We start from the raw sequence: 8,998 nt of genomic DNA, 5'->3' as shown, positions 1-8,998 counted from the left end.
GGTCCTGGACACTGAGGATGGCTCCATGGAGCCTCTGCCTCAGGCACTAAAATTAGTTCAGTTGCGAAAGTGGTCCCAGATGGGCAGAGCATCAGCCCCAGATGGGGGTTGCCATGCGAATCCTGTTCAGGGCACATGTGGGAGGGAATGTCTGTCTCCTCTCCTCTCACTTGGGGGGGGGGGGGAGAGAAAAAAAAGAATGTCATGAAGGAGACCAGGACCTCCAGGGCTGGGTGGGCTTCATGGGTTTGGACCTTGGGTCTCCGGCATCACTAGTGGGTAAGATGAAGTACAGAGAGTTTAAAGGTAAGTATCACACAGATGCTGAGCATCTAAGCATGACTCAGTTTCTACGTGGAAGTGCCTGGTCAGCAAATAGTCCAGAAATGGAACAACGGAGAGAGACAGAGTTGGGGGGGGGGGGTTAAGGGCAGAGAGAAAGAGGTGGCAGATAAACAGATACCAAGTTCCATAGTGATTTTCTGTTTTAACTATCAATCTCTCCCCTATTCTCCTAGAAGCTGAGACTCCAGGGCCAGCCTGAGCACTTACCCATCCATATCCAGAACGTAGAACAGTGCTGGGTGAGTCATCCATGCTAACAGGTGTTAGCTGAGTGACAGAGAAATACAATGGTAAAATCGGGTTCTTCAGGGAGAAGCAGGAGCTGACATTTACGTTATACAGCTGAAACGTCCAGGAGAGCTAAAGCACAGCATCGCCATTCCAGTCAATAATACTGTAGTACGAACCTCAGAATTGCTGAGACTAGATCCGAATTGTTCTCAGTGCACGCGCGCGCGCGCACATACACACACACACACTCACACAAGCATCACGTGACATGATGAAACTCTTCACTAATATCTTGGTGGTAATCATATTGTAATTTATAAATCGACATGTTGTACACCTTAAACTTACACAGACTTGAGTTACCCTGTCGGGCTTCCTATGAGGGGCCTAGCGGAGAAATAAAAGGTGTGTGAAGACTCGGAACGCCACAGATGAAAATGACGAGCCCACTGAAATACCATCGGAGAGGATGGAACAGTGCTGCTGGCCACGGTACCAGCCGGTTCCCCGGACGCCACGTCCCAGTGTAAGAGAGGTGTCCGCTGGGGAAGGAGCCTGCAGGCCCCGGTGCTGCCCGGGAAACCTGGCATTCGTGTCAGGGACAAAAAAATAAAAAATGGATAAGACAGATGTTTCATCAGCAGTGACAGAGGAAAGAACAGTTCAGAACACATCTGATTTGACAGCGTCGGGTCTCCCACAGAAACAACCGAGCGTGATCTAAGAGGGTCTTTCCGTGCCTTTGGAGAAGCTCTCCTGGTCCAGGTCAGGAAGGAGATGAAAACTGGTCATTTCAGAGGACTTGGTTTTGTTGGATCGGCGGAATGTGAAAGCCAGGTGAAAGGAACTCCGCGGAGACCCAAGACAGATGGATGACGGTGTAGCCGTCAGCTTCGTCGTTCTGCGCAAAGCACAGGGGAGCCCTGAGAAACAGAAAGGTGTCTGCCCGGCGCTGCACAGAGCCCGTGACCACTGATGAGGTGCAGCCATTCTCTGGCCCGCACGGGGACGTGTTAGATGTGTTCGTTCCCAAACTATTCAGGGTTTGTGCCTGGGTCGCGTTTGCGGGTGATCAGGCTGCCCGGCCTCTTTGCGAAGGGGACGGGGTCATTGAGGGAATCGACATGCGTATACCCAGTGCTGAACCCAAACACAACAGCAACAGACAGGTAGGAGGAAGTGGAAGATTCGGTGGTAGTCCAGGAGGCTTTGGGAATCAGGGTGGGTTTGGTAACGGGAGAGGCGGGTGGATCCGGCCTAGAAAACAATCAAGGCTGTAACACGGGCGGAGGGGTGAATGTGGGTGCTTACAGCATTCATCCAGCGAGGACTGCCACAGCCCGGGCACCTCTGCAGAGCAGCTGGGGTAGGAGGGCACGTGGACCGGTCCGCAGAACCAATCAGGCCCATTTGGTAAACACTGACGCCAAGGCAACTCACGAGAGAGCCGAACCAGCCTTCGGTTCTGGAAATAACTCTTGCAGTGGTTCTAATTCGGGTGTAGCCATGGATTGGGGATCAGCTTCAAACACGGGGTCAGGCAGTGGTTTCCACGGAGGTTTTGGCTCAAGAATGGATTCTCAGCCTTCTCGCTGGGGAATGCCGACAGGGTGGCAGTACAGAGAATGTGGGAATTCAAATTTTTCTAAACTCATGGTAAGTAAGTATGTTGTAAAATACATATGTACTAAGAATCTTAAAAATTGGTTTGTTTGGTGTGGAGTATATATCCAGCAGGATTTTTGATACTTTTCTTGAGAAAAGGAGGAAGAACTAAAGGAATTTTATAAGCTGTGTTACATAAAGGGTTGGAATACTGGGTACTGGAAGGTGACCCGTGGTTCGCCTGAGTGGCAAACCCACACGTGACAGTCACTATCAACAGGTTTCTCCCATAATATTTCTATCCCTGGACTTGTCAAGTGAATTCTTTGCATGTTCAAAACGGAAACCATGGGTTGGAACTACATTCTTTTCTCCTTGCTTGAATTTGAACCCCTCCATCCCCAGCTGGCTGCAAGGCCTCAGTGGGTCATCTTCTTGCTCTGTGCCTCCACTTCTCCATCTGCACAATGGGCGTAGCGCATACATGATGAAGCCATGGGAAGTATTAAATTGAGATAAAGACAGAAAAAGCTCTTCACCCTGCACCCAGCACATCAGAGAACTCATTCAGTGTTGACCGGACATGAAGCTTTTTTTTCCCCCACAGCATCAAGATTTCATATGTGTTAAGCAACGTACAGCGATATGAAACACTTCTCCTAAGTTGTAAGACCATTATTATTATTAGCAAGGTAAACTGGCTTACGGGGCAAAGGCCAAAAGGAAGTAAGATTGTTCTGGAATGCAAACCAAGGAAAGGAAGGGTGCACAGGAGAGAGAGTGAGGCTTCCAGACAAACACGGACGCCGTCACTCAGAGGAATAGAACAGCTAGTGCAAAACGGAAGAGAAGGTGAATATTTTCAAGCTTTAAATGAACTCTTCTTCTCTCCACTCGATTCAGAGAGACAAGTGCAGTCCGATATCATCAAGGGAAGGCAAAGAGCAAAATATTTATTCCCATAAAAACACTCATCGCTCCAAACTCACTGGAAATCTTTTCTGCTTGCTGACGGCGCTCTTGTGAACTCAGCGCTGCAGAGCGTCACCTGGTGAGCAGTGGTTCCGGTTGAGAGGTAACTCAGGGCTTCCCAGAAAAACACCGCCAGGCCCTGGATGGTCCGAGCCCGAGGCCTCGGGCTGGGTGCTACGCCGGGCGGCCTTGAAGGGGCTTTGTATCTGCTGCCACTTCATGGCCTAATGGAGATGGCACCGTGCAAGACTCAAGCCACAGATGGGGCTCCTCCAAGCAAGAAAGGCCTGGTGAGGTAGCAGAGGGTAATCTGAGGTCGCTGCCGTCCCTTTCACTGTTTCATGCCTAAATGCCTGGGGAGTGGGAGGGACTCGGTGGTCACTGTCCAATGCAAAATCAACGCAAGCCTTACGTACACCTTTAAATCTTCCAGTAGCCACATTAAAACCATGAAAAAAGAAAAACAAAAACAGGTGACTTTAATTTTGGTCACATTTTAATCTAACTCAGTATACCCCAAATATTATCACTTCAACAGGTAGTCAGTGTAACAATTATTAATGCGATGTTTTACATCCATTTTCTCCATAAGCCTTCAAAGCGCAGCGGGTGCTCTATTCACATGTCAGCACAGGTCGTTTTGCTCTGAATGTCTCAGGGGATGAGTGGCAATCACACTGGGCAGCACAGCTCTGGACGATGCAGTGCCACGATCACCCCCAAGGACTGATACTCCATCCTCCCGCAAGTAATAAAGAGCCTAAGTTCGCAGGAGAGAAACCTTTCGGGAAGTTGGGGAAGGAGGGACCTCTTCTCTTTGGCGCCCTCTGGAATTTAGTTTCCAGGAAGGACGTCTCCATCTTTCTACATCTCTCCTTCAGCCTCTCTTTTTCACTCCATTTCTCTCTGTGTCTCTTCCTGTCTCTGTCTCTCCTTCTTTCCCCTTTTTCTCTGTCTTGCTGCTCGCTTTCTCTTTCTGCCTGTCTTCATCTCTCTACATCTGTCTCTGTCTTTCTTTTTTTTTCTCATTACAAAAGCAACAAAAGTAAACTGGGTGTTGGGGGGGTAGAGTGGAGAATTAAAGAAACGGAATAGAGTGGGGGAAATCCCACCTGGATGGGCTACAGCTGTGAAGTTTTTCTGAAGACAAGTTATTTAATAAGGGGCCGGCAGGACAACAGGGGACTAGCCATGGAAGAAGACTGTTCCAGGCTGAGGGAACAGAATGTGCGAAGACCTGAGGCAGCAAAGAACTGGCAGAGTTTCAGCCACTGAGAGGAAAGAAAATGGTATAAAACAGGGATGAAAAAGTAAACAGTGGCAGAGGAAACAATGGGTGGATAAATATAACGTCGCTACACAGATGATGGGACCTTGGGAGCAAACCTCACAAGAAATATACAAGGGATAACTGGGATAATTGATATGGAACAGTTCACAAACTAATGTGTTCTGCTATAATTTGAAAGAAATAAACGGGAAGCAAAGGAACTAAAATTACCAATTTTACATGTAACTCATGAATTGAGGGTGACTTATTATTTTTTTGTTTGTTTTAGATACAAAGAAAAGAAAAGCATGAGTAGCGGTGACAGCCTGCATGGAAAATGTTGAGAGAAAAATCATGAGCCATTGATTAGGTCCTCTGTTCAAACTTCTCATGACACTGTCTCCCCATGATGTGCTAGGGGGACCTAAGGGAGACAGTGTCTTGAAAAGTTCAAAAGGAGGACCTAGTCAATGGCTAACAAATGAAGTTATAATGGGCATGTCCTTGGGAACCTCTGTGACAACAGAGTGTTAGGACTGCCAATATCAGTTGTCCTTGCCTTGTAGACGCATTGCATACGTCCTAATTGCTCTTTAATGGGTGGTGAGTCCTATCAAACATTCTCAATCTACCTCTTGGGAGCCCCAATCTCTTTATATGACTCTGTCTTTCTTTGTGCCCCTCAAACTTAAACATGCACCCAAAAAGCATCAGGGAAATGGGCAGGGTGGGGCAAAAGTAGGTTTAAGCATTGTGAGTACATGAAACACAGAGGTAATAAAGCTATCAGAATCATAACTTGTGTGCCTTTTCCATACGAACTACTGCAAACTTGCTTCTGCCCATCCCTGTATTTAAAAAAAATACAGATTCCCAGCCCACTCCCAGTCACTCTGTTGCAGCTTGCTTGGTGGGGAGCCCAGGAATCAGCATTTCACCAAGCACCCCCTTCCCACATGCTGAAGACACCAGTGGGGAGCTGGTGCTATTCTATGAAACACCGTCTGAGGCAGCATTACCCCACTGCCTTCTCAGCGATCACACCCAAGTTCTGTATCTGCACCGCTGACCATGGCTGCCACTGCCCACACGTGACTCCTGGCCACTTGGAATGAGGCTAGTGGAACTGAGAAAGTTAATGTTTAAGCTTCATTCATTTTCATTTAACTAGCCACACAGGACGAATGGCATAACAAGCCCTCTTCCATTAATAAAATTCAGGGCAGCAAACTCCTAGTTAAGGAAACTCTTGACTCGACAGATTTTCATGTTCGTGATTATTCACTCTCAATTAAATCACTTGGGGATATATATATATATTTGGAGAGGGAGAGAGAGCATTTCCTTTTCCCTTCATGTGAGCTTCCAGTAATTATCATTCAGTTCCAAACTCCTCAAAGAGTCTCTTGTTTAATATTTACCCTCCCCAGAATACGAGTCAGATCCAGCTCTTAGTAGACAATAAAAACCAGCTAACGCAGGACACAGATGCCCCTCCCCCCAAAAAATACTTGAGAAAAACTCAGCTTTTCTCGTCTTATGCGTTTAGTACTTCTTGTTCACAACTTCCTCTTGGATCCCAGCTGCCCAGGGCTCACTGAGCTCACTGGACAAAAACTTAGAGAGGGAGAGGCCACAGGACTCAAGGGTCAGAAGAGAGTCGCTTACTGTATGACCATGAGCAAGAGCCTCTCAAACAGGGGTCTCAGTCTTCCTGCCTATAAAATGGAGGCATCATGGTCAAATGAGTTCAAATATCCAATCCTACCAATTTTAAAACTCTTATTTAAAATAACCCCACAATTTATCTATATTCTACTCAGGTGGTCATGGTATATTTATATATTTAAGTGAATAAAGCAAGTTTCCCATCTTTGGCATATACGTGTGTGTGTGTGTGTGTGTGTGTGTGTGTGTGTGTGTGTGTGTGTATATATATATATATATATATATATATATAACACATAGATATATGCATGCATGTACACCTAATTTCCCTCTTCTTTTAGTCCATTGATTTGGATGGAGTTGATTCCATTTCCCCTCCCCTGCTCCAGTGGACATGTGACACAAGCCTGGCCAATGGGAGAACAGCATCCCCCAAGCTTTTCAGGTTGGGCACACAACCCAAGCCACCCAATCAGAATCGATCCTGGGCCCTCTAGAACTATGAGCAAAGGAGGTAAGTGTGGAGGTGTCTTGAGGCCATCCTTAGGCCAGCAAGGAGAGGCTGTCTACACATATCTCTACTCCGAACTTGGTAGCCTAGCAAGTCAACAAACTGCTTTCTCATTCTGAAGCCTTGTGGGGTTGGCAGTCACTTGCAGCTGTTAATAATAGCTGGTGTTGGATGGTAGGGGCACCTTTTATTTCAGGGGCTTCTATATTTGTTAGATTTTTTTTCACAATGAGTATGAATTTACTTTCTAAAAATACTGAGATATCCTTGGTCTTGATAATGAACGTAACTCCCACACAAACTCCTACCGTGGACCCAACAGTAAACTAAGCGCGTTCCACACATTACCTCCTTTAACAGTCACTCATACCCTATAAGGCAACTACTATTGTTCTGACCATTTAACAGATGGGGAGACTGAGTCTGGAAAAGGCAAAAGCAAATGCTCAAGGTTGTACAGCTAATAAATGGGGGAGACTGGACTGGGACTCATGTCAGTCAATCTCGGAAGGCCCAGTTGTGTTCCCTCTTTATTCAAGTTTATTGATAAAAACACTGGGCACAAAGGGTCCTTAATAAAATCGATCTTTATTCCTAGTATACACGTTCCCAGCAGGAGGCTTGTGCATTATCAAACACCCAGCACCTACCACAGTGCCTGGCATGGAGGGTCTCGACAATCACCTGTTGAATGAATGAATGAACTAATGAATGAATAAATGAATGAAATGTAATGTCTGAGACTTGAGGAAGCCCAGGTATTACACGAAACACCCATTTCAGGCCAACATCTAAAGCATTCCTTCCAACTTCATCAGGATGTATCTTAACAGCTCAGACATGCTTTCCAGTTGAAAACAGTCGTTTAATTAGCAGGCATTTTCCAAAACGGATGTGCCTTTCTCAATCACTGTGTCTGCAGCGGACATTTGTTGAAAAGGTGCTCCCCCCTCCCCCAAACATCAAAGCTTATGTTCCGCAGACCTTTCTCCCCCAATTACTTCCATTGAAGGAGGACAGCCGGGCAGGCGGGAAATCGGTCACAACATGCAAAATGATTTCCCTTTGTAAAAGAAAGGCTTATGGTATAAAGTCCTTTTGGGGGAGGGAAAGAAATCTACGTCTTTTTAAAAATCTGTATCTTTTTAAATGGTCCTCTTGCCAACATGGGCTGCTCATTGTGAACTGCCAAAATCATTTCTCACTGAGATCTGGCCTCCCGTATGAAAATACTACCAAGAACAATCTGCAAGATACTGTTGTTCTGTTGGGTTTGTTATTTCTTCCTGAGTTGTATGGCTCCTGGGATGGGCCCTCTAGCCTTCCTTGTGGTTTGTTTAGGTTTGACCATCATAATTCAGCTTGAATAGAGACTCTGCGCCTTCTTCTGTCTTGAGTCCCTGCATCCCAGTACCCGGGGCAGCAAAAGCTATGAAGCAGAGATAGCATCCATATTTTGGAAAAATGATACTGTTTATACAAATCACGATTCTCCAAGTCCACCGAGGTATAACTGGAATTGGTGGGGTCAACTCTGGCCCTAAACTGTTCCCTAGCTCCCACTGCCACCTGCATAATGCATGGATGCCTTAGCATGGCTTGCAGACCTCGATCCTGCCTACTCTCTGACCTCAGCTCTGCCTGGGCCCCAGCCAGATAACACATTTGCAGTTTCCAGCACCTTGCTTCCTCCCTTTACCACCAGCTCCTTAGATGTGCTATTCCCACTCCCTGAAATGTCCTCTCTGTCCTGTCTTCTTCACCTGGTTGATTTGACACAGTGTCAGGTCTCAGCAAAGTTGCCACCTCCTCCAGGAAGTCTTCCCTGCTCTTTCCCTCCACTCCCCACCTAAAAAATTGAATTAAATGCCCTCCCCAGCACAATCACAGCTGACCGCCTCTAGCACGGATAAATGCCTATTTATTTCTTCATCACCCTCACTGTACCTAAAGCCCTTAGGTGCCGAGTCTCAGACCTGGCCTTTACGAGGCCCTCCGTGAACAGCTGCAACATTATAGGATAAATACAAACATGGGGCAGGGCCTGGGAGAGAACAAAGCATCCAGGTGGGAAGCACTTAAGTCCTCCTCACTGAGACGGTGAGCTGCAGAGCATTGACATGACAATGAAGGCGGTCAGATTCCCACCCTGACCCCAGAGTGCACAGAAGACTAAGTCTCCCCTACCCCGGTCCCAACAAGGAAACCAACCTGTACTTATAAGGTCATTCCCCCAGAGTCCTGACCGGAGTGCTTCCTGCAAGCTAGCTCTTTCCTACAGCCTGCACCAGCACATCTGGCTTCCAAGACAAGCCACTTGGAATGAGCCTTCAAGGTCACAGAGAAGGCCGGCGGGAAGGCAAAGACGACGTTTAGAGAGAGGTTCTTGGGCAGGA

The 8,998-nt window shown here is 46.9% G+C and overlaps 1 pseudogene; it reads left to right on the top strand.

Annotated features, from left to right (window-relative positions):
• The first annotated feature begins 284 nt into the window (after positions 1 to 284).
• On the top strand, positions 285 to 3,883 carry LOC136322501 (TAR DNA-binding protein 43 pseudogene; annotated as a pseudogene).
• Positions 3,884 to 8,998: the final 5,115 nt, after the last annotated feature.

The sequence above is a fragment of the Saccopteryx bilineata genome, chromosome 2, assembly GCF_036850765.1.
Source record: "Saccopteryx bilineata isolate mSacBil1 chromosome 2, mSacBil1_pri_phased_curated, whole genome shotgun sequence".
NCBI classification, from domain to species: domain Eukaryota; kingdom Metazoa; phylum Chordata; class Mammalia; order Chiroptera; family Emballonuridae; genus Saccopteryx; species Saccopteryx bilineata.
Note: the sequence above shows the minus strand (reverse complement) of the source record. Positions and strands in the feature narration are given on the sequence as shown.